Source organism: Sapajus apella, unplaced genomic scaffold (genome assembly GCF_009761245.1).
Source record: "Sapajus apella isolate SASKATOON/1434 unplaced genomic scaffold, GSC_monkey_1.0 scaffold6, whole genome shotgun sequence".
Taxonomy (NCBI): Eukaryota; Metazoa; Chordata; class Mammalia; order Primates; family Cebidae; genus Sapajus; species Sapajus apella.
Window position 1 is genome coordinate 10,207,087 of NW_022436946.1, and position 27,197 is coordinate 10,234,283.

The following is a 27,197-nucleotide window of genomic DNA, read 5'->3' on the forward strand; positions in this document are numbered from 1 at the left end:
AGCATCATCATTGTCTAATAAGCCTTTGATACAGGCAGGAGTCAGAGGAATTCTAGACAGACAGGGATGGGTCTCCAGTGAAACACCACCTGAAGCCAAAGTAGCCTGAAACCCATGGCCCAAATTAAGAACTTCTATTCCTGTTTCCAATCTCTCCCAACTGGTTCTTTCTGAATGCCTTATTAGAATTGAATGTTGCTTCTTCCAAAACTACCTGCGGCTTGCCTCAGCCCTCCATCCTGTGCCTATAAAGATCCCACACTCAGTAGGGAGAGGAGAGAGAGATGGCTTGACTTCGGAGGGAAGACAGCCAGACTACTGGGAAGAACAGAGAGCTTGACTGTAGGGAAGAGATGACCAGACTTCAGTGAGAATTATCTGCCTTTCCCATCCTATTTTAAGCTCGTTCCTCTCTGCTAACAGCTATTCCTACCACTCAATAAAATTCTCTGCCTTTACCTTCCTTCAAGTGTCCATGTGGCCTCATTCTTCTTGGATACCAGATAAGAGCTTGGGACCCACCAAATGCAGGTATGGCCCAAGAAAGGCTGTCACACTAACCCTTTGCCCTTGCCAGTGGAGGGCAGCCATTCCACATGAGGCAGGGTCCAAATAAGCTGTTAACACACAGCTGTCCATCGGACTATATAACTAAGGGAGCACTGTAACACCTCCTCCCGGTTTCAGGGTTGTGGACACCCACACTTGGGCCTTGCATGGTGCTTGCTCCCACCAATGCCTGGAGCAGCCAGCCAGGTCCTGCATTCACTCACTCATGCCTGGTCTGACTGTGGGTCCTGCACAGAGCTTGCTCCTGCTGGTGCCCAGAGCAGCCAACTGAGTCCTACACTTGCTCACTCACATGCTACCTCACGCAGGATTGAGCATGGCAAGCTGAGTAAGCATTCACAAGTCTGACAAAGGGGATGAGAAAATTCCTGCATCACCCTGAGCAGGAATGTAGGTAGAATTATGCTTGCGTAGCTTTACAACATAAAACTAAGCTAGTGAAGAAGGCAGAATGTCATCCCGTGCTCTTTTGGCAACTGAGGAAAATAATTAAGCATTAGAATTGTTTTAAAGAAAAATAAAAATTATGTCTAACTAATGAAATATTCAAATCAATATAGAAGACAGACGTGAGGATTAAGGTAATTCAGCTCCTTTGCCTAAAATGGTTTCTATAATTTGAGCGAAAGAGGATGAAATGCTTGAAGTCAAAAGCAAGTATCTTTAAATTGATCCAATAAATGTTTAACACTTCATTTCATCTTGTGGATACAACAAGGGAACACTTAGTAGATTGTGATTTGAGACAGTTGTTGAAAATTCCCTCCAGGTGGTCATGCTGTATAAATGCCACAAATACTTTTAGAGAATATTTAATGTACTGTATCTAGGTTTTAATTGTTCTGCTTGGCAATTCCTTAGTGATCACACTTAACAAAAGGGAGCAGGAAGACAGATAATGACAAAGAAAAATATTTGTAGTTTACTGTGGAGGACCAAGAGAGTTTACACAGGTGTGTATAAATACTTGCATATAACATACACACAGATATGAAAGTGACCTAGTTATGACATCTGAAATCACCATGCTCACTATGGAACCCCAGGTTGATCAGGTTAAGCTGACCAACTTGGTGAATGTTCCTTTTCATATGTGATTCCTTAGAAATTATTTGGTCAAAGAAGAGTTCTTAGGCCATAGAATGTCTTGACTTACACACATAGGTAGCAAAAGGATAGGAATACTTGGTGACAGACAAAAATATTGCTTTGCTTTATGTATTTACAGATTGCAATGTTTTATTTTTAAACTTCAAAGCTACCCAAAGTACCCAAGATAAACCCAAGAGCATCTCAAGTGGAAATGGCAAAAATACCCACTTCTTCAAATTATCTTTGTGAATGTATTTTATTATTTACTTGCTATCACATTTTTACACTACTTTTCCTACTAAATACAAAAGGAAAAGAAAAAATGAATTTACCATTAAATGATCAAATTTGCAAATATTTCTGCACTGCACTTATGATAGATTACTTAAGAGTATTACTGTATACAACTCATCAATATTTAAACATTCACAATAAATCAATGAGAAGAGTAAATAATGCTAAGAAACTGTGTGAGGGAGCATATTGCCATACCAAAAATTCTTGCAAAGCATAGAAGAAGAGTTAAAGATCCACTGGGCAAGATGGCCAAATAGGAACAGCTCTGGAGTGCAGTTCTTAGCGAGAATGCAGAGGGTGAGTGATCACCACATTTACAAACAAGTTTTAACTGCCCACAGACCAGGAGATTCCTGGGCTGAAAAGTGCCACGAGTTTCCAGCACGGCTGTTTCAGCCAGCGCCATGGGTTTCTGCACAAAAACTCATACAAATCTGGTTGGCCATTTTAACTGGTGCCTAGAACACCTTGGAGACAGAGTCACCATTCAACTGAAAAAAAGGGGGCTGAAACAGGAAACCAGGTGATCTGGCTTGTTGGGTCCCACCCCCACAAAGACCAGCAATCTGAAACGCTCTGGATTAAGAGTTTCACAGCAAGCGCAGCTGGACCTAGGACAGTCCAGCTCTGTGGGGGAAAGGTGTCCACCATTACCAAGGCAGTCCACCACTACAGAGGCAGTCCACCATTACTGAGGCAGTCCACCATTACCAAGGCAGTTTGCCATTACTGAGGCAGACCACCATTACTGAGGCAGTCCGCCATTACTGAGGCAGTCTGCCATTACTGAGGCAGACCACCATTACCGAGGCAGTTCTAACTATACGTCTATAAACAAAACCACAAGGAAGTTCACACAGCAGCTGGGCAGAGCCCACAGTAGCTCAGCAATGCCTCTGCTGGCAGACTGTGACTAGGCTACATCCTCACTGGGCAGGGCATCTCTGAAAAAAGGCAGCAGCATGTTAGGAACTTAAAAATAAAGCCCCACCTTCCCAGAACAGAGCACCTGGGAAAAAAAAGCAGTTATGAGCTCAGCTGCAGCACACTTAAACGTACCTGCCCAGCAGCTCTGAACGGAACAATGGAGCTCACAACTCAGCAGTTGAGCTCCTATAAGGGACAGACTGTCTCCTTAAGCAGCTTCCCAACTGCCATATATCCAAAGAGACACCTCATAAAGGAGATTTCAGGCTGACATCTAGCGAGTATCCTTCTGGGACAAAGAAAACAGAAGAAGAAACTGGCAGCTACCCTTAATGTTCTGCAGCCACTGCAGGTGATCCCCAGGCAGGCAGGGTCTGGAGTGGACTTCCAGCAGTCCTACAGCAGAGGGGCCTGACTGCTAGAAGGAATACTAAAAAATAGAAAAAAATAACTTCAACATGAACAAAAAGGATGTCCACTCAGAGACCGCATCCAAAAGTCATGAACTATAAAGACCACAGGTAGATAAATCCAAAAAGATGGGAAGAAAACAGTAGAAAAAGGATGAAAACACCCAAAACCAGAATGCCTTTCCTCCTCCAAGGGATCACAACTCCTAACCAGCAAGTGAATAAAGCAGATGGAGAATGGGTCTGACAAACTGACAGAAACAGGCTTCAGAAAGTGGGTAATAACAAACTTTTCTGAGCTAAAAGAACATGTTCTAACCCAATGCAAAGAAACTAAGAACTTTGAGAAAAGATTTGATAAAATGCTAACAAGGATAAACAGCTTAGAGAAGAATGTAAATGAACTGATGGAGCTGAAAAACACAACACAAGAACTTTGCGAAGCATACACAGGTTTCAATAGCCAAATCGACCAAGCAGAAGAAAGGATATCAGAGATTGAAGATCTCAATGAAATAAAACAAGAAGGCAAGATTAGAGAAAAAAGAGTAAAAAGGAATGAACAAAGCCTCCAAGAAATATGAGATTACATTAAAAGACCTAATCTACATTTGATAGGTTTACCTGAATGTGACGGAGAGAATGAAACTAAGCTAAAAAGCACTCTTCCAGATATTATCCAGGAGAACTTCCCCTACCTAGTAAGGCAAGCCAATATTCAAGTCTAGGAAATACAGAGAACACTACAAAGATATTCCTCAAGAAGAGCAACCCCAAGGCACATGATGGTCAGATTCATCAGAGGTGAAATTAAGAAAAAAATGCTAAGGGCAGCCATAGAGAAAGGTCAGGTTACCCACAAAGGGAAGCCCATCAGACTCACAGCAGATCTCTCAGCAGAAACCACACAAGCCAGAAGAGAGTGGTAAATGTCCTTAAAGAAAAGAACTTTCAACCTAGAATTTCATATCCAGCCAAACTAAGCTTCATGAGTGAAGGAGAAATAAAATCATTTACAAACAAGCAACTGCTCAGAGATTTTGTCACCACCAGGCCTGCCTCACAAGAGCTCCTGAAAGAACCACTAAACATGGAAAGGAACAATCAGTACCAGCCACTCCAAAAATGTACCGAATGCTAAAGAGCATCAGCACAATGAAGAATCTGCATCAACTAATGGGCAAAACAACCAGCTAGCATCAAAATGGCAGGATCAAATTCACACATAACAATATTAGCCTTAAATGTAAACGGACTAAATGCCCCAGCCAAAAGACACACAGACTGGCAAATTGGATAAAAAGTCAAAACCCATTGGCATGCTGTATCCAGGAAACCCATCTCATGTTCAAGGACACACATAGGCTCAAAATAAAGGAATGGAGGAAAATTTTCCAAGAAATGGAGAGCAAAAAAAAAAAAAAAAGCAGGAGTTACAATCCTAGTCTCAGTTAAAATAGACTTTAAACCAACAAAGATCAAAAGAGACAAAGAAGAGCATTGCATAATGGTAAAAGGATTAATGCAACAGGAAGAGCTAATGATCCTAAATATATACACAGCAAATACAGGAGCACCCAGATACATAAAGCAAGTTCTTAAGGACCTACAAAGGGACTTAAACCCCCTCACAATAATAGTGGGAGACTTTAACACTCCAGTGTCAATATTAGACAGATCAACGAGACAGAAAATTAACAAGGATATCAGGATTTTAACTCAGATCTGGACCAAGCAAACCTAATAGACATTTACAGAACCTCCACCCCAAATCCATAGAATATACATTCTTCTCAACACCACATCACACCTACTCTAAAATTGACCACATAATTGGAAGTAAATCACTCCTCAGCAAATGCAAAAGAACAGAAATCATAACAAACAGTCTCTCAGACCACAGTGCAATCAAATTAGAACTCAGGGTTAAGAAACTATCTCAGAACTGCACAACATCATGGAAACTGAACAACTGGCTCTTGAATGTTGACTGGATAAACAATGAAATGAAGACAGAAATAAAGATGTTCTTTGAAACCAACGAGGACAAAGTCTAGGACACATTTAAAGCAGTATCTAGAGGGAAATTTATAGCAATAAATGTCCACATGAGAAGAATGGAAAGATCTTAAATTGACACCCTGTCATCAAAATTGAAAGAGCTAGAGGAGCAAGATCAAAAAACTCAAAAGCTAGCAGAAGACAAGAAATAACTAAGATCAGAGCAGAACTGAGGGAGATAGAGACACAAAAACCCTTCAATAAATCAATAAATTCAGGAGCTGGTTTTTGAAAAGATCAAAAAAATAGATAGACCACTAGCCAGATTAATAAAAAAGAAAGAGAAGAATCAAATAGATGCAATAAAAAATGATAAAGGGGATATCACCACATATTTCACAGAAATACAAACTACCATCAGAGATTACTGCAAACAACTCTATGCACATAAACTAGTAAACCTGGAAGAAATGGATAAATTCCTGGAAACTTGCACCCTCCTAAGTCTAAACCAGAAAGAAGTTGAAACCCTAAATAGACTAATAACAAGGGCTTAGGTTGAGGCAGCAATTAATAGCCAACCAACCAAAAAAAGTCCAGGTCCACATGGGTTCACAGCTGAATTCTCCCAGATTTACAAAGAGGAGCTGATACCACTCCTTCTGAAGCTGTTCCAAACAATCCAAAAAGAGGGAATCTTCCCCAACTCATTTTATGAGACCAACATCATCCTGATACCAAAACCAGGCAGAGACTCAACAAGAAAAGAAAACTTCAGGCCTATATCCATGATGAACATACATGCAAAAATCTTCAATAAAATACTGGCAAACCAATTGCAACAGCAAATTAAAAAGCTTATCCATCATGATCAAGTGGGCTTCATCCCAGGAACGCAAGGCTGGTTCAACATACGCAAGTCTATAAACGTAATTCACCACATAAACGGAACCGAAGACAAAAACCACATGATTATCTCAATAGATGCAGAAAAGGCCTTTGACAAAATTCAACAGCCTTTTATGCTAAAAACTCTCAATAAACTAGGTATCAACAGAACATATCTCAAAATAATAAAAGCTATTTATGACAAACCAACAGCCAATATCATACTGAATGGGCAAAAATTGGAAGCATTCCCTTTGAAATCTGGCACTAGACAAGGATGCCCTCTCTCACCACTCCTATTCAACATAGTATTGGAATTTCTAGCCAGAGCAATCAGGCAAGAAAAAGAAATAAAGTGTATTCAATTAGGAAAGGTGGAAGACAAATTGTCTCTATTTGCAGGCGATACAATTGTATATTTAGAAGACCCCATCTTCTGAGCCCAAAATCTCCTGAAACTGATAAGTGACTTCAGCAAAGTCTCAGGATACAAAATCAATGAGCAGAAATCACAAGCATTGCTCTACACCTGGTATACACCAATAACAGACTTAAAGAGAGCCAAATCGAGAATGAACTGCCATTCACAATTGATACAAAGAGAATAAAATACTTAGAAAAACAACTAACAAAGGATGTGAAGGACCTCTTCCAGGAGAACTACAAACCACTGCTCAAGGGAATAAGAAAGGACACAAACAGATGGAAATATATTCCATGCTCATGGTAAGGAAGAATCAATATTGTGAAAATGGCCATACTGCCCAAAGTAATTTATAGATTCAATGCTATCCCCATCAAGCTACCAATGGCTCTCTTCACAGAACTGGAAGAAAAACCACCTTAAACTTCATATGGAACCAAAAGAGAGCCCACATAGCCAAGTCAATTCTAAGCAAAAAGAAAGAAGCTGGAGGTATCACACTACCCGACTTCAAACTATACTACAAACAACCATTCATGAGAAACTGCCCCCCATGATCAAATCACCTCCCATCAGACCCCATCTTCAACATTGGGGATTACAATTCCACATGAGATTTGGCCAGAGACACAGATCCAAACCATTATCATATACAATGTGAATTTGATAGTTTTCTTTCATGATTTGATTATTTAATGGATATATTCTGTCTGTAATAGGAGATTCTTAGCACACTAAACAAACTGTTAAGCAAATTTCAATAATAAAATTAGTGGAGAACTAATGCAAGATTGACTATGCTGAAAACTCTGAAATTCACTCGTTGATAAAATGAACGTATACCAAAGCTGAAAGATGAATTGTATACAGCAGGAAAGCTTAGTTCAGAAAGCTAGAAAGCTAAAACCAGATTTAACTGAAGCTTTCTAAAAGTGCTAAAGGATAAATATTGAGAATTGGATAAAATGGTTTAACGTTAATAGGTGACTATCAAAAACAACTCCAACACAGCTCTCACATATGCTAGAAGTTTAATGCTGGGAAGAATAAGAAGATAAAAACTAACCAGGTTGCATCCGGAAGGGGCAAAATCATCATTATTAAAACGATGGAATCCTCTGAGTAGCACCAGCTATTGAGTTACCAAGTCCAATGAGGTCAGTGTTTTTATGGAAGACAAAATGTGAGCTATTTGATTTCAAGAAGTATGCCTTACTTACCTGTATAACCCCAGTAGCTGACATAATTTTACATTGAATTTATGTGGAAGAAAGGATAGAAGGAAGAAAAGAATGGAAAGAGGGAGAAAGGAAGAGGACTAGGTTATGAGACATAATATGTATATTTTATTATTTTAAATGACCTAAAATATCTAGACTCAAGAAAATCATCTTATAGCTTAAAGAGAGTTGTCCTAATTCTCAGAAAAGGAGAATTATATTCTAAGATTTATACATAAGTAACATTGAAGTTGAATTTCCAGTCATTTTCTGGAATGATCTGTTAAACAGAAGCAAGGTAGACTCAGAAAATAGCATAGTAAACACTAGGAACCTGCACAATTCACTAAGAAATACTTAGCCTCTATTTTATTTTTAATTGTATCACTGAATTTTTAATTCATAGGGATGCTTCCAATATAGTTCATCTTCAACAGGTATTTGGCCTCATGACACCTTTGCTTGTTTCTACAATTATGTGGACTAGGCACTGCTTGGGAACTTATATCACAAAAGTGACTATTAATAGGATTTATCAACCAGAAAAGCTTTTAATATCGAGTTTGCGGGATTATTTCACAACCCAGTCCTAATGCGTTGTAAATGGATAAGTTGGCCAAACATGGAATGAATGTCCTAAAGCTAGGAGAAATGGCAATGGCTAAAGATGCAAAACTATCTTAATAAACTAAAATGATACTCTTCATAAGAAGATCAAAATGTAAAAGGAAAAATGGTAAACCTTTCTTGTAGGGTAAGTAATAAATCCCATGGGGATATTCCTTGTATAAGATGTCTTAGTAGTTTTAGTTAACTAGAATGTAAGGATGAGCTAACTTATTCACAGTTGTCCAAGCAGGTCATGAATAGAGTTTGCAAATTTGAAAGGGTAAAAAACATTATTTTCACTAACTTTTGGCAGAAATTTAACATTTGTTTTCATTATGAATGTAGGCAAAACACAACAGTAGTGTTGGCAGTACCTGTAACTATGTCAACAATAGTAAACATAGATATTTCCTGGGCACATTATAATTTCTGTGAAAATCTCAAAATGGTCATTATGCTACACTACTTCAAAATTAATGTAACTATTGAGCCCATCACTAGATGTTGTTACTCATACATTCATAAAGACATATATGTGTATATACATACATATATATTTATACATATATACATACATATATAAATATACATACATATATTTATATATGTATGTATATACACATAAACATATATAGTACTAAATCATAAGTTATCTTTTGATAGCTATATTTAATATAATTTATTGGGAAGTAAGTGTCCCAGTAATGTTTCATGGAAAATCTGCTAATCCAGTTCACACCTGCACAGATCATGCTTGAATTTGCATTCATGTTTTATTGGAAATATTAACAATTGGAATAAGTAAGGGGTCGGGGGAAGAAGCCATGCCCAGCATGATTCAAGCCCAGGAATTATATTATGAGAAACATCATTCCTCTAGCAGCAAATACTAATTAGCATAAAACGGTAGACAGCAACTATGATGTGATGAAAAAGATGATGTCCTTCAATTTATTCAGAACTAAAAGCATCTCCCACCTCCACTGCTTATCATCCTGATATTTTAGGTGGCTATTCAACTCTCTGATTCTCAGTTTTGATGTCTCTATCTTGAAGATAATACATACAGTGCAGAGTTGGAATGAGGAATAGGAAAAAAATGTGTTGGCCAGGCGTGGGGGTTCATGCCTATAACCCTAGCACTTTGGGAGGCTAAGGCGGGCAGATCACCTGACGCTGGGAGTTTGAGACCAGCCTGATCAAACATGGAGAAACCCCATCTCTACTAAAAGTACAAAATTAGCCAGCCATGGTGGTGCATGCCAGTAATCCCAGCTGCTCAGTAGGCTGAGGCAGGAGAATCGCTACCGGGAGGCAGAGGTTGCGGTGAGCCAAGATCACGCCATGCTATTGCAATCTAGCCTGGGCAACAAGAGTGAAACTCTGTCTCAAAGAAAAGAAAAAAAATGTGTTAAAGACTCTAACAGTGCCTGGTATGTAATAGAATCTCAAAAGTTGTGTTGTGGTTGGCATGGTGTTATCAAGGAAACCAAAGTCTTCACATTTATATGCCCAAGTCTACCTTATTGGGGTGGAAGATTTGGGTAGACCCCTCTACTTTCAGGACTGTTATATGAAATTTGAACAGCTCTGTTTTATTTTCCTCTAGGGGACGAGGACAGGAACAAGACAAATGGTACACGGCAGCTTTTAGTTAACTGTCATAAAGAACTGCCTAGCAATCAAGTTGTTCAATGATGGACTTTGATTGCGCCATAAAATAATGAGATGCTTGCCTGTGTGTGTTTAAACAAACACTAGATTTCCCTGTACTCTGAATGGGGTGGGGAAAGAGCTTGGCAGAATGGGAGGCTCCCCATGGGGTTCACAGGTTCCCGCCGACTGCAAGGCTCCAAGAGTCTCTATAGCCTCATCAATAAGACTAAACAGAAATAATGTATCAGGTTGTCAGATTCAGCAAATGTTGATTTTCCTCTGCTGCTGAGGACCATAGTCATCATTTAAATGACAAGATCATTAATTTGAGAATAGAATTTCCAGCCTCTGGTAAAATGAACCTAATATTGGACAGGGAACATTTAAATTTCTAATAGGTACAATGACAATCACAGCTACAGAATTCTAACATGAACTGAAGTTCAATTTTGTAATAATTAATGACTACATAAAATGACAGCAATGATAACAAAAAGGTACTGAGTATGCTGTCGTCAAATAAATGTTTAAATAGGCAACTGCTTTTTCTGGAAAGTTATGATTCTAAAGTTGGTTCCAAATAATACCAACAAGGTCTTTTTAGGACAAAGTTCATCTCCAAAACAGTCTAGTAGCAGGTTGAGAATCTGAACAGCGGCAAAGGAATCATAAACATTTTCTCGCCAAATGTACTTCCCAGATATAAGGACACTCAGTGTTTCAGCAAGCAAGGAGAGGCAGAGAGAACCAGGACAGCTGGAAAGCAATACACCAGTTCATACACTGTTTTCATGACTACTTAAATACACAAAATATTTATCATCTATTATATAGTTAACAGAAATAACTTTCTTTTTTCTTTTTTCTTCTTGTTTCTGTCGGTGTTCTCTCTCTCTCTCTCTCTTCACCCCCATCCCCCTCTGGGCATTTCCTCTCCCTTAAGGGGCCCCTCGAATTGCTTACAAACTCTGAAGTTTCCTCATGTTTCCACACTTTGAAGTGTCCCCTTCCCCCACTCTATCTTCATTCTACAAATCTATTCTTCAGAAATAGAAATAACTTTTTCCAAAAACAAGTACATCCTGATAGAACTATAGTTGATCAAGCTACTCACATTAGTAAATAAGCTAACCACAGTTTAAAGAAAAAAGAACAAATTCTCATAGTACTTATAGCTATTTGGATGCAAATAAATATTATTTATAATATTTTAATAATTTAATATTTTATTATTAAAATAGTAAACTATTATTTAATAGTTATCTACATGTAAAAAAAAACTACAAGAAAGAGAGTTCAGGCTGGGGACAGTGTTTCACGCCTGTAATTCCAATACTTTGAGAGGCTGCAGCGGGCAGATCACTTTGATCTCAGGAGTTCTATTCCAGCCTGGGCAACATAGCGAAACCCTGGCTCTACAAAAAATACAAAAATTAGCCAGGCATTGGTGGCTCGCACCTGTAGTCCCAACTACACTGGAGGTTGAGGCTGGAAAATTCCTTGACCCCAGAAAGGGGAAGTTGCAGTGAGCTGAGATTAGGCCACTGAACTTTAGCCTGGGCAATAGAGTGAGACCCGGTCTCAAAAACACAGAAAGAGAGAGACAGAGACAGAGACAGAGAAGGAAAGAATGAAAGCGAAGAAAGAGAGAGAGACAGAAAGAAAGAAGAAAAGGAAGAAAGGAAGGAAGGAAGGAAGGAAGGAAGGAAGGAAGGAAGGAAGGAAGGAAGGAAGGAAGGAAGGAAAAAGAAAGAGAAAAAGAAAGAGAGAGAAAGAAAAGGAAAAGAAAGAAAGAAAGAGAGAGAGAGAAAGAGAGAGAGAAAGAAGGAAAGAAAGAAGGAAAGAAAGAAAGAGGGAGGGAAAGGAAGGATGAAGGGAAGGAAGGAGAGAGGGAAGGAGGGAAGGAGGGAGGGAGGGAAGGAAAGAGAAAGGAAGAAAGAGAGAGAATGAGAGAGATCAGTAAACATATCAGTATCTAAATTAAAGTGTTTATACATTACAGTCTGGCATACTACACAGATTCATGTTATATATTTAATTTAGGCAATAATTATTTTAATCCTTTTTATAAAGACACTACAATGTATATTAACTTGTAACTTTGAAATTTAAATCTGCACATGAGTAAATGCTGTGATGTCACTGCAAATGTTTCAGGAAGAAAAGTCACTCTCGATACAACACAACCTTGGCAAGTTCACTTAGCACACTGAAAGTGCACCTGAAGGTGAATCTTCTATTCAGAAGTACAGTCCCAGGAACTTGACCCATGCATACATTCAGAGTGAAGTTTCTCTACAGAATGCTGTATAAACTCAGTCCCAATTTATAGAAATGCTATGAGAAATATAACTGCTAAAGGGACCAGCTCATTCTCTTTGTAGGAGGGAATCAGAAAGAGAGTTCAAAAGATGAAGAGAATGTCTAATGGGACAACCTGAGGTGTCTTATCAAGGTTGGGTTTATCATTGAGCCAGGCCAGGCCAATTTCTCAGACCAGGCACTCACTCTCCTGGAGAGTGCTAGAATGGACTCCACCGTGAACAGCCTTCTTCTGTTTCTTCATAACTGACCAATATTCTGGTCATTGTGTTTTTCTTTATAAGCACGTTCAAAATAGTCAAAATTGATGCTCTGGGTATAATTTTTTACTTTTAAGATGATTTTGAACTTTTTTCTCTGATCTACTAATCTGTTGACATCAGTGTTTTACTCTCAGGTGATGGGGTAGGGAGATTTCTCTTTTGAATAACAATATAAGAAATGCTTTTGCCTTTTGGTAATCTGAAATGTAACCATGGAAATTTTTGTATAAACATACCAAGAGTGATGCAATTAGAAGCTACTGCCCGTAGAGAGCCAGACACACTTCTGGTCCCACCATATGCCACTTACATGAGCATTGGTCAGATTGTTCAGTCTCTTATAGCCTCAATTTGATCATATATAAAGTGATAATAGCATCTACCTCCCAAGTCATGTATGAAGACTTAATTGGCTGCATGACATGAAGAATATGATACACTAAGGAGCTGTGTGGGACATTCCTCACTTGATTTATTTTCACTCATTGCTTATTTCTCTCCAAAAAATGAACCTTTGCATCATTTCCCATCGTGTCTCTAACAAGTCAAATAACTTTATGTGAGACTCATCATTTGCATGCCCACATCTTCTCTCCAATAACCTATGGTGATATCTCTCTGACGAGCATCAGCAAAGTCACCTTCAGGATTAACATCTCCTTGTACATCCATTATCCCCTCACAGCATTGCTTTCTCAATCTGTGCTATGTCTATTTGCACTCGAAGACACATTGCTCAGTTTCATTACTCCTTATGTGCCTCATCGCCTTAATCTTTTAACTTCTTGAGAGTAAAGATTTTGCTTTCTTGTTCTTTTAAACTGACCTGCTCAATCACCTAAACCCTCACCTCTACCCCTATCTAATGCAACAGTGGCATTAATTTCATGTTGACAGTCGGGCTAATGAGAAATTATTTTAGCACTACAGAAGGGGGAAGTCTACAGAGAAGCTGTTAGGTATATCAAAGCAAAGAATAAAGAAAGAAATCCAAGAAGGTCAGAAAACTACTTACCCTTCCTTTCTTCTAAATGGTAAATGATTTATTTGCTTCAATCTCTTCAGGGATACAGGTACCTTCCCTGTGGCTGCTTTCTACAAATAGTGACAGCAAAAAAGTCAGAAATGCAAGTCTCAAAGCAGAGATAACAGAAACTCTTAAAGAAATAAGCTACAATAAATCAATAAGTATTTAGAGTTACAAAGAAATTAAGGAGTAAATGCAAACATTTTTCTCAAGTGTGTCTTAAGTCGCCATCTAAAACATCTGTTGCAAAACACTATGTTAAAAAATAGAGGTCTACAGTGGTACATATAATTAAATACAGGTAGACCGAAATATAAATAGTTAAACATATCCACAACTTCTGAGTAAGTTCTCTGTTAACAGAAGTGAAAACAGATAATTTCAGAACGTATGAAAGGTAAAGTTCTGTACGCACTGATTCAAACCAGATAAAAAAAGAAGAAACACAAAGCTAAATAGGTAATCATTGTTTCTGTTTTTCTGTCCCATAAAAACCCTCAAAGAACTTTTTCCCTCCTACCATTTCCCAGAGGAGAGACATTTATTCCAGGAATGTGCTTCTAGAAGGAGGGAAAACTGCATTTTTGTTACAAGTGAATTACACCTAGGAATGAGTGCTTAAATTGTGGGGTGATTTGGAGGTGAATGAGTAAATAGGATTCAAATCAGAGCAAAATCAAATCGTAACACACAAATGGGAAAACAAATCCCATCCTGATGTGCGGTAGTCAGATTTTTACTAAACAATAAAAATGGGAAAATAGCTTCAGAATTTAAATCTCCTTTAAATGCAGGTCCATTAAAACTTTATAGTTCTAAGTGAATGCAATAACCTTAATATTGTGTAACCTATATAAGATGATTAATATAACTTGATGGATGGGAGTTTTCTCTTTAAAAATAGTGCAGAATGTTTACCAAAAATAGCTACTTCAGTTACACACTGAAATGGTTTTAAAATGTTTTATTATGATTTTTAAAAACTTTCTTGGGAATTACTTATTTAATTTTTTGCAATACTTTCTAAAAAGCACACTGGTAAACATTTCTTACTACATCAAAGTAGATTTATGTTGACGGTTTTAAACTTTTACAGGACTTCAGGAGAGTCTGATATAATTTTTGATACTTGGGAGTCACAAAACATAGATAGTAATTCTTTTTTTGTTTTTGTTTGTTTGTTTGTTTGAGACAGAGTGTCGCTCCTCACCCAGCTTGGAGTGCAATGGCGCGATCTCAGCTCACCGCAGCCTCTGCCTCCTGGGTTCAAGCAATTCTCCTGCCTCAGGCTCTGGAATTACAGGCGTGCACCACCACGCCTGTCTAATTTGGTATTTTTAGTAGAGATAGGGGTTCTCCATGTTGGTCAGGCTGGTCTCGAACTCCCAACCTCAGGTGATCCACCTGCCTCGGCCTCCCAAAGTGATGGGATTACGGGCATGTGCCACCAGGCCTGTAGGACAATAAATCTTTTATCTGAAAAAAGACCACAATATAGGCATACCTTGGAGATACTGCAGGTTCAATTCCAGACCACTTATAGCAAAGTGAAAATCACAATAAAGTGATACACAAACTTTTGTTTTCCCAGTACATATAAAAGTTATGACTACCCTATACTGTAGTCTGTTAACTCTGCAACATCATTATGTCTGAAGAAAAAACAGAGTTTATACCTTCTTTAAAAAATACTTTATTGATGGGTATAGGTGAGAGAGGATCAGAAAAGTACTGGACTTATAACTTGGGCGATGAAATAATCTGTACAACAAACCCCCATGACATGAGTTTATGTAACAAACCTTCACATGTACCCCTGACCCTAAAAGTTAGAAAAAAAACTTTATTGCTAAATAATATTACTAACAATTTTCTCAGCTTTTGGCAGGTTGTAATATTTTTGCCGGTAGGTCTTACCTTGTTGATGGCTGCTGACTGATCAGCGTGGTGGTTGCTAAAGGCTAGGGTGGCAATTCCTTCAAATACCACAAGAATGAAGTTTGCTGCATCAATTGAGTCTTCCTTTCATGAGAGATTTCTCTGTAGCATGCTACAATGTTTGATAGCATTTTAACCACAGGAGAACTTTCAAAATTGAAGGGAATCCTCTCAAAACCTTACGCTGCTTTATTCAATAAGTTTATGTAATATTCTAAATCCTTTGTTGTCATTTCAACAATGTTCACAGCATCTTTACCAAAAGTAGATTCCATCTCAAGAAGCTATTTTCTTTGTTCATTCGTAAGAAGCGACTCCTCATTCATTAAAGTGTGATGATGAGACTGTAGCAATTCAGTCACATCTTCAGTTCTAGCTTTCCACCATGTACACAGTTATTTCCACCATGTATGCAGTTATTTTCCTCCACTGTGTATTGAACCTCTCAAAGTCATCCAGGAGGGTTAGAATCAACTTCTTCTAAACTTCTGTTAATGTTGATATTTTGACCTACACCCATGAATCACAGATGTTTTTAATGGTATCTAGAAAGGCGAATCCTTCCCAGAAGGTTTTCAATTTACTTTGCTCAAATCCATCAGGGAAATCACTATCTATGGCAGCAATGGCCTTACAAAATATATTTCTTACTAAAACTTGAAAGTCAAAATTTCTCCTTGATCCAAGGCTGCAGAATGGGTGTTGTGGTAGCAGGCATGCAAACGACATTCATCTCCCTGTATGTCTCTATCAGAGCTCTTGGATGACTAGATGCGTTGTCAATATATTTTGAAAGAATATTTTGAAAGGAATCTTTTCTTCTGAGCAGTGGGTCTCAACAGTGAGCTTAAAATAGTCAATAAACCATAGTCAATAAACAGATGGGCCGTCTTCCAGGCTTTGTTCTTTTATTTATAGAGCACAGGCAGAGTAGATGAAGCATCACTATTAAGGGCCCTAGGATTTTCAGAATGGTAAGTGAACATTGGTTTAACTTAAAGTCATCAGTGCCATTAGCTCCTGAGAAAAGAGTCAGCCTGTTCTTTGAAGATTTGAAGCCAGGTATTGGCTTCTTGTCTTTATGAAAATCCTAGATAGCATCTTCTATTATATATAAATAAGGCTGTGTTGTCTTCATTCAAAAATCTGTCAGAGTAGCCACCTGTGTTAAGCTGTTCTTGCATTGCTATAAAGAAACACCTGAGACTGGGTAATTTATTAAGAAAAGAGATTTGATTGTTGTATGGTTCTGGCTGTGCAGAAAGTGTAATGCTGGCATCTGCTTAGATTCTGAAGAGGACTCAGGGAGATTTTACTCATAGCAGAAGGTGAAGCAGGAGTAGACACATCACGTTGCTTGCATGGGAGCAAGAGAAAGAATAGTAGGGAGTTATCAACCAGATCTCGTGAGAGCTCATTCAGTATTGTGAGGACAGCACCAAGCCATGAGGTATCCACCTCCATGACCCAAACGCTTGCCACCAGGCCCCACATCCAACATTGGCAGATTACATTTCAAGAGGAGATTTAGAGAGGACAACATCCAAACCGTATCATTACTTTCATCAGTTATCTTAGCCAGATTTTCTGGGTAACTTGTAGCTTTTACATCACCACTTGTGGCTTCACCTTAAACTTTTATGTTATGCAAATGGCTTCTTTTCTTAAACTTCTTGAACCAAATTCGACTAGCTTCAAACTTCTCTCGCAGCTTCCTCATGTCTCTTAACCTTCACAGAATTAAAGAGAGTTTGGGCCTTGTTGTGGATTAGGCTTTGGTTTAAAAGAATGTTGTGACTGGTTTAATCTTCTACCTCGACCGCTAAACCTTTCTCCATATCAGCAATAAGGCTGTTTCTCTTTCTTGTTATTCATGTGTTTATTGGAGTAGCAGTTTCAATTTCGTGAAGATTTTTTTTTCTTGCATTCACTATTTGGCTAACTCTTTGGTGCAAACAGACTAACTTGGCATGTCTCAGCTTTCAACATGCCTTCCTCATGAAGCTTTATAATTTCTAGCTTCTGATTTCAAGTGAGAGACTCGTGACTCTTCCTTTCACTTGACGACGGTAGAGGCCATTGTCATGATATTACTTGGCCTAATTTCAATACTGTTGTGTCTCAGCAAATACGGAAGCTTAAGAAGAGGGAGAGAAACAGGAATAACTAGTCAGTGACGCAGTCAGAACACACACATTTGTTAATGAAGTTCACCATTTCATATGAGTATCGTTTGTAGTGCCCCAAAACAATTACAATAGAAGCATCAAAGCCCACCATACTAGATATATCAATAATGAAAATGTTTGAAATACTGAGAGAATTACCAAAATGTGACACAGAGACACAAACTGAGCACAAGTTTTTGAATGACACAAATAGACGTTCTCAACTCAAGTTTACCAAAAACCTTCAATTTGTAAAAAAAAAAAAAAAAAAAAAAAAAAAAAAACCACGTCTCCAAAGAACAAAAAAATGAAGTACGTTCATATTCATCAATTATGAGAAATTTAAAGTAAAATTAATAAAGAAAAATCTGCAACACAAAAAAGTAAGTACATGTAATTTATTTATCTAGAGGGAGCCTTTAGACTTGAAAAATGCATATCACTAAGTGTTCACAGCTCTTCAAAAAAACAAATTCCAGTCAAAATTTAAAAATGAACAGATGGATAGAAAAGAATGGCAGCAGGCTACTAGAATTTCAGAAACAGGTTTGTAGGGATAAAGTAGGTCAGGGAGATCATTGCCTTGGGGTTACTCCAAGATTAACATATAGGTACATTTGCAATAAATGAGGAAATTTTGATCAGAAGTTATTGGAAAAAGTAATCTATGCCAAAGTGAGTGTGTGTGTGTGTGTGTGTGTGTGTGTGTGTGTGTGTGTGTGATTTATATGTTTAAATAACAGGAGACATCTATTTTGAATCCAGTTGAATTCTAATTCTTTTCTCTAGGAAAGAGATACAAGATATAAAATATGAATGGAGCTAGTTTGTTTTTTTGTTTTGTTTCATTTTTTTGAGACAGGGTCTTACTCTTTTACCCAGGCCAGAGTGCAGTGGTATGACCATGGCTCACTGCAGCCTCAACCTTCAAGGCTCAGGTGGTCCTCCTACCTCAGCCTCCCCAGTAACTAGGACTACAGGTGTAACCACCATGCCCAGCTAGTTTTTTGTATTTTTTGTAGAAATGGGGTCTCACCATGTTGCCCAGGTAGTCTCAAACTCCTGGGCTCAAGTTATCCTCCCACTTGGGCCTCCCAAAGTGCTGGGATTACAGGCATGAGCCACTGCACCTAGCCATGGATGAAACTAGTTGAGATCAGCAGAGGGAATAAAAAACAGATCTATGCTCTTATTTGGCATAGAATAAGAAAAGAGAATTAACAGAAGCCAAAGAATTGAGAAATAAAAAAGAAAGCAAATTATAAAAAAGGCAAGCAAATTATAATCACTAGGGTTATTATATTATGATTGTTAAATCATTTCCAGAACTCTTCATGCTGAGTGAAGAAGGAGGGGCAGGAAGGGGACAAAGAGGTAGAAAAGGAGTGGGAGGAAACTGAGACAGAGGAAAACACAGAAAAGGAGAAAATTAATGGAGAAAGATTGGTTTATTTAAAATATCACTTTCACAATTTTTTTTCTTGCACAAGAACTCATATATCTTAGTTAAAACCTATTTGTGTAGTAGTGATTTTCAGTCTGCCTTGTGGTAGAATCCATTTTTTAATGTACTCAGGATAACCAACTTTATCAACGTGTGGTAGAAATATTATCACCTTTGAAAAACATTTTTTAGTAATTTCTTGGACTACCACATCTTTTATAATAGAAAGTTCAGGCCAGGCGTGGTGGCTCACACCTGTAATCCCAGCACTTTGGGAGGCCAAGGTGGGCGGATTACGAGGTCAGGAGATTGAGACCATCCTGGCCAACATGGTGAAAGACGGTCTCTACTAAAAAATACAAAAATTAGCTGGGCAGGGTGGCGTGCACCTGTAGTCCCAGCTACTTGGGAGGCTGAGGCAGGAGAATCGCTTGAACCAGGGAGGGGGAAGTTGCGGTGAGCCAAGATCGCACCACTGCACTCCAGCCCAGTGCCTGGCAACAGAGACTCTGTCTCAAAAAAAAGAAAAATAAAAAATAGAAATTCCAATATCTCTCTCCCATATCAAACTACACATTTGCTATTAATGTCAGGTCTTATTCAGTCCAAATTGACTTTCTTTCTTCTTTTTTTTGGGGGGGGGGGATGGGTGTCTCACTGTATCACCCAGGCTGGAGTGCAGTGGCGTGATCTCGACTCACTGTGATCTCTGCCTCCTGGGTTCAAGACAGTCGTCTGCCTCAAGCTCCCCAGTAGCTAGGATTACAGGCACATGCCACCACACCCAGCTAATTTTTGTATTTTTAGTAGAGACAGGGTTTCACCAGTTTAGCCAGGCTGATCTCAAACTCCTGACCTCAGGTGATCCCCCCAACTAGGCATCTCAAAGTTCTGGGATTACAGGCATAAGCCACCATGCACAGCCAAGCTTTCTTTTTTCTTTCCCCTCTCCCCAAATTTCCAGTGTGGAGAAAAATTGGAAGACACTAGACTGACGTTGCTGATGCTTTTTGCTACTACAATGTGCAGATATAGAAAACTGGCTTTGCACAGAATCATGAACCTGTGATTCCCACAGTGATTACAAACCCTGCATGGGCCATAGTAATCTATTCTGCCTTGCCACCAAAGACATCAGCCATCTTGGTTTACACTCACATGTTCAACCACAGCTCTCAAAGGACCATACTATGTCAAAATGGATGCTTACTAAGATTCCGCCCTTTAGTTGATTTACGTAGCTCTGTAAAAACTAGAACCTAGTCCTTTCTTTCCTTTGATGGTATCTCTTTTTGGAGAATACTGGTATCCTGTTCTACTTTTGGACCTTAGTAGATGCCATCATGGACCACTCAGAAAAGTTCTCTGGATTTTGCGTGGTTATGTGTAGTCAATTGCATGTTAAAATAACTATAGATGAAGATCATGTTTAGACATAGTTTCTAATCTGAAGATTCCTATCCTTAATTTGCTGGCCTCAGCACCAATAACTGGCATTTACTGAGTGACTCTTTGAAAGAACACGAGTAGAATTCAACATCTTCACTTGGATTTTTGTCAGTTGGCTGGATCCCATGTTTTGGTAGAGAAATCTTAAAGGAAAGTAATTCAGTGGGGTGTGTATGAGTGTAGTTTTGTTTTATCAATTTTATTAGCCTTGAAAGTATGACAGGCCTATATGTCATACTTAGACTGCAGGCTGAAGGCAAACCAAGCATCTCTGAATCCCCACTTCCCATCTAGGATTTCTGATGGTTTTGTCTTAGTCTGAGTTTAGCTCTCTTGATATAAAGAACAAAAGACAATTAAAATACACTCACATCTGCTATCATTCATCCAACTATACATTATGATAGCCTGTGGTCTTCAAGACATAGCAGGCAATAACTTGACCAAATGTTTTGTAACCCCATAACATAGTCAACAGTTTTCCATCTCTTAATATCTTCCTCTCTTAGCCAAAGTTATATTTTAGGTTCTGTTCTGGAGCAACCCAATCGTAGTCCTAAATTCATTATGACTTGGTTCAACTGCATGTAATGAAAATTCTACAAATAACAGTGGCTTAAACAAGATAGCTTATTTCTCTTGCACATAAAAGGTGCCAAAAAGGAGAGTATCCAAGGCAAGTATGGCAGCTCTATGGTTCAGTGAAGTACACAGTCCCTTGTCTTTAAATATCATTCTGCACATGGCTTACATTCTCCAGACCCTCATATTCTGGTCCAAGACGGCTGCTGGAGCTACAGACATAATATTCATACTCTAAATAACAAGGAAAAAAAGAGAGGAAGGAAAAGCACTCATATTTTTAAAGAGACTTTTCAGAAAAAATTATACCCAACATCTTTTACTTAATTGTCTTTGGGCATAACCTAGTAATATGACCCCACTTAAATGCAAAGGAGTTTGGGAAACATCATTGTTTAGCTGGGTGGCATTGCATCAACCTAAAAACATCAGGAGTTTTCTACTAAGGACGAAGGGGGAAATCAATTTTATAAGATGTTTTGCATGGATGTTTAACAGTTCTTACAGAAGAATTAAATTTATTTTATGTGTCTATTTGGCATCAAGCACATTCATCTATCAAAGTATTAACAAGTGATTTCTTTCTGTCTTATATTTTTCAGTCATATACAATAGAGAAATGAAAATTCAGACTGTTCTTAGAGATTAAATGAAATATATACATACATATACACATACATACACACACACACATACACACATACACACACACATACACAGTCACATGCATATAATTGACATGGAGCATAATAAATCTCTATCTATAATTTAAAGATTTAAAAAATCTATCACTACAAGGAATTTGTTGCCATAAATTGTTGTATAAAATAACATTTTACTGTTTAAACAATATTTACCACATTTATAACCAATAGCAAAGAAATTATTCCAAAACATATTCCTGACAAGAATCTTTGGTCAAAATGGAAACTGAAGCAAATTTGTAGGTTTGCAAAGAAATTAAGTTACTTTCCCCACACAAGTAAACTTCTTGAATTCAGTTAGCACTAGACATAGCATATTACAAGAAAGGCTGTTTGTTTTGCTGTTTACAGCCCAAAAAGTACTGGATATCTCCCAGGAAATTCCAGTCTTAGGAGAATTCCAACAAACATGAAGAACTAAGTGGTTCACATTTAAGCACAGATTGAAATCAGAATGTGGACATTATTCCCAAGTGCAACGTGTCTGATTTTTGAGATTCAGCTTTCATTCATGCAGGTTCCAACAGTGAGACATTCATGAATAAAACCTGGAGATAAAACAGAAGTCAATATGTCCATATATAATCTTCATTACTGACATAATAAAAATTAAAATTTACCACTTTCACATAAGCAAAAAATGATAAATTTTAATTTTTGTTACTTTTTTCTAAGATAGATGGCAGTTGCATATAGATTTTTTTTAAATTTATGCTGTCCCATAATATACAAAGATGCTATAAAGAAATGCTTAAAATCTTGAGTGAAATCAGTGTTGTAAGATTACATGTGTCCACCAAATATACACTTTCATTCATGAAATTAGCTGTTCTTATGTATGTTTAAAGTAGGCTTTTAGTAATATTTGTTATTTAACAAATTTTTCATTGTAATGTACAATGAATGTATTTATTTATTTAATAAAGGTACTAATGGCTCTCAAAGTAAGTAATTCGCATTAAACCATATATTAGTGGATTATTTCTGTGATATAAAGTTCAGTGTTCATCTAAAATAGATCTCTTTCTCTTTTTATTCTATGGCCTTAGTCCTCCTAATTTCTTTATCTAGTAAAGTATCCTGCACATGGACGATATTCAATAAATGAGGTTAAGGAACAGGTAGGTCAATGGTAATATTAGAATTACGTTTCTACAAAGAGATGCATTAAGAAGCAATGTAGGTCAGTCCTGCAGAGCCTGACTAACAGGTTCCGACACAGGCAAATGGTTCACTTTGGCTAATCCTCCAGATTGCTTGTTACCAACGCTTGCAATTTTAACTTATTGGAGTCAGTATCAGAAATAAAGATGACAAAACGATTCAATCCATATTGCTACACTTCAATCACTGAGTTGAGAGACATTTTAAGATTTCCAGAAGTTACAAAACCTCTCTATACCCAGTAATTGGAACAACCTGTTAACAAGTAAAATTATCACCAACCCAGTTTTGTTATCCATTGATGGTACATGTGGGAAGAAAGATTTACTGGATTTATTGATTTTGACAATTTATATGCAGAGTCCTAAAGAATCTTTGCTAGCTTCAGAAAAATGAACTTGGGACTACTGATAGAGAGTTCATTAATTTTCCAGTATGTAACGTTTTTATCCTTTTCACTCATTTTTAAATTTTTTCCAGCCTAGCAAAATATATTTTCCCTGTCTTCAGGATTTGATAGATATGTTTCCAGTTTCACTAGTACACTGACAAACAGAAAAAAAAAAGAAAGAAAAAATCATAGCTATGTTAGATAAATATATACATATTAAATTTTATTATTTAACATAAACAATTAAATAATTAGTCCGAAAGTAGCAAGACAGAAATGAGGAGAGCAAATTCTCATCCTAGCTTTGCCCTTACTTTCCGGGTGGCCTTGAATAAGTCTGTTACTTTCCTGAGCAATAACTTCCTTATCTGTAACATAGAATGATCACACTCATTTCCTCCTTCATGGCGCTGTCATAACAATCAATAACACAATTTATATCAAATACTTTTAAAGCATAAAGAATTGCATAGCAAAATGTTAGCCTTATTAAAAACCAGTTCAAAATATGAAATGCAATCCTCTTTAAAAAAGATAAAGTAGAACGTTGGGACATCAATATTGGCATTTCAAAATGATTATTTGCTTTTTAAACAAATTTACCGCAAGATTACTATTTTCATCTAAAGGAGAGGGTAAAAGAGGAGAAAGAGAAATTCAGAAAACTCTCTGTATTCTGGGAATAAACTATTGCTCAATTTCTTGGTTTCTGGCATAAAACGCTTAGTAGAAGACTTTCTTTGAATTATTCAAATTATAATAAGTCTCAGTTTACTACCAGTATGAATTTCACACCCCTCTATTCAACCAAGAGGCATTTGAACATCCTCTCACTGTGATTGTTGTATTTCAAGCATTGGATAGTTCTAGGTGTCACACTGTCATCTGTGTGAATGGTGACTCTAAAGTTCAGTTCTATTCAATCTGCACAGCCATACGGGGCAGCTTTGAGCAAGGAAACTTGAGTCTGTTTCTATTACATTGGAACAGAGTCAATGATCCCAATAATGTAAGAATACATTACCAAGCTTCCCATAATATATGTGAAACTACAAATCCTAAATTCCAAACCTAAAAGAGGAGAGCATTTTCTATCTTAAAGCTTTCTAACACACTTTTAAATAGAAGCTGCTCATCTAATTATATAGGACTTGTCAAGAGCATAATTATTACATAAAGCAAAGATTGCAAATGTTTCTTTCACTTATCTTCTTCATATGTCTAATAACTGGGTGTTTTTAAGGTCATAACCTCAATTTTTAGATGCATTTCACATTCCCATCATTCTAAGCCCTCTGTAATATTAAAAATATGCTTTTATCAGCCATCTACTCTCAATATTTTAAAAAGTTGGTAGCTCTGGGACAGATGGAAATATGCATGATTACATATTGTAAAGGTGTCTTGCGTTTATGTTCTAAGATCACAGACTACTCAGACTTACCTGTTTTAGTTCCCTTCTTTTAGATGTTTATCTCCTTTGGGATAATTTGCTACTGGCTAGAATGAAAAGACAAAACATTCCCTTCAAACAGTATGGTGTCATGGCCTAATAATTCTGCAAACTCAAATGAAATCCAAACCAAATTCATAATTTACGTTTTCCTACTGGCTTAGAAATGATTTATTTTTGTTTGTATGGCATAGCATCAAGTTCCATCTTTTATTCTCCTTCAGAGTATCATTAACAAAGAAAACTTTGAATGTTAGCTGGTGGGATACATCGACACTGTTTACACAGCACTGTTTCCCACCCGGGGCTGCACACAAACATTCACACACATTCCCATGCATGCACACTCCTGGGGAGGCCAATGAATATTACAATTCTTCTTCTGGAAATAATCCTCAAGAATGAAGGAGCAAAAGACACAGTTTTCAACCCTATTTTCTCTTCTTTTTCTCTCTTTTTCTTCCCTCTGTCCTTCTCCTCTTTCTTCTCTCTCTCTCTCTCTCTCTCTCTCTGTCCTTTTCCTTATTTTTTTTTCTTCCTGGAGAGGTTTCTGAAGTTCAACAGTGATTTCTTTAATTAAGAGGGAAAAAAAAAACACACACACACACGCATACACACACTAGAGAACAAGAAGGAATAGTAAACAGTTCCTTCCACTGCCCCAGGGGTTAGTTACAAAATAAACATTTCATAGACTGGACCACATCTCCTATAATGAGACAGCTCTGGCTAGTGAGACTGCAACTAAAGTCCCCCCATTATGGGCATTCACTTGAAAAATTAAGCGACCCACTTGTGTTGACTGAAAACATCCTTGCAGAGGGTTTTTGCAATCACCTACAGCATTTTTTGACAATCTGCCTTGTGCTTAACGCTGCCTTTCCTGAAGCCTCTCTCTTGCTGCGTTTTGTTTTAATGGTTCAGCCTCCTCACTGGTGATTCAAAGTCTAAGCTTTCTGTTAACCCTCTGTATAAAATAAAACTCCTTAAGTCACAGAAAAGGAGAGGTGAGAAGGGCATTCAGTTTGATTTTTTAGTAGGACATACAGAGGCAAGAAATTAATATTACATTTTTTTCCTTCTCCAAACCAAAACACACTGACCAAAGAAGATTGTTCACATCTGCAAAATTTGTCTTGAGCTCCTCAAAGGAAAGATGCTATATAAAATCTAAAATAAGCCACGATAAAAAATGCCTTAGAATAAAAAAAAGAGCATTCTAGCAATAACCTCAGAAATGTCAGCATCAGTCTAGGAAATGCAGCGGGAAGTCACACTAGGCTATTATTTGCAATCCAGTGGCATGTCACATACCAAAATATATCATGATCTACCAAAATTAGGTCACCGTCTCTAAAGGACCAAAGATATGCAAACTATTAATGAACATGACGTTATATTCCTGTTTAAGCAATGAGATGAGACGATGGAAGTAAGGAATTAACCCAGACAAAGTCATTGGAAAAACAACCGAATTTTAGCTCAATATTTTCAAGCAAGAAAAACTCAACAGGGGTCATACTTCATAACGTTACAGATGAAATGAGACAAAAAATCTAAACCACCCATTTATTTGCCTTTCAAGCTACAATTAAGAGCTATTAATTTATGAAGGTGTTTGTTCACTTGTCAGCCAGCACAGCACTATATACTGAAACCTGTAGTTCACTTCCAAGTCTATTCTATCATCTAGAGCTATTTCTTTGACCCACTCACAAAAATCATATTTCTAATCTATTTAATCATTGATCTCTGCCCTCTATTGCATCCATTGTATTCAGAACTAAAGAAAACTGCACTCAAACAAATTTGTTTCTACAAAATGTAAAAACATGTACACGTAAGAATAAATTGTTAGCTAAACCCTTTGGGGAGTACCTCGGAAAGCTGGAGACATAGATCACCTTAATTTACTCCAGGCTTGGCCGAGTCTTCACTGTTACTCACTGACGTCTGCTCACCTTTGCTTCTTCACTTTCTTCAGCTTTAATATCTCCCTTCTCCATCTCAACTATTCAAATCCAATCCAGATTTCAGACCCTGCATGAATAGCATTTTTTCTTCACTCTTCTTTGAAAATGCTAGCTTTAAATTGTCCCCCTTCTCTGAATCCTTCTTGTAGCTACAGTTCACATAACCCTATTAAAGACTTGGTTATTTTGCTTTAATGTACGTTAGCTTTGTCACTCATTCATTCG

At 37.5% G+C, this 27,197-nt stretch overlaps 1 long non-coding RNA gene across 1 annotated transcript in view; it reads right to left on the reverse strand.

The window, feature by feature from the left end:
• The window catches only part of LOC116549202, a 103,030-nt gene extending 77,556 nt beyond the window's left edge, over positions 1-25,474 (reverse strand). Inside the window, exons 1-3 of the long non-coding RNA XR_004267748.1 lie at positions 24,991-25,474; positions 23,861-23,914; positions 13,695-13,774 (exon numbers count right to left, since the gene is read on the reverse strand). This is a non-coding gene — a long non-coding RNA (uncharacterized LOC116549202). The remainder of the gene's footprint in view (positions 1-13,694; positions 13,775-23,860; positions 23,915-24,990) is intronic.
• Positions 25,475-27,197: the final 1,723 nt, after the last annotated feature.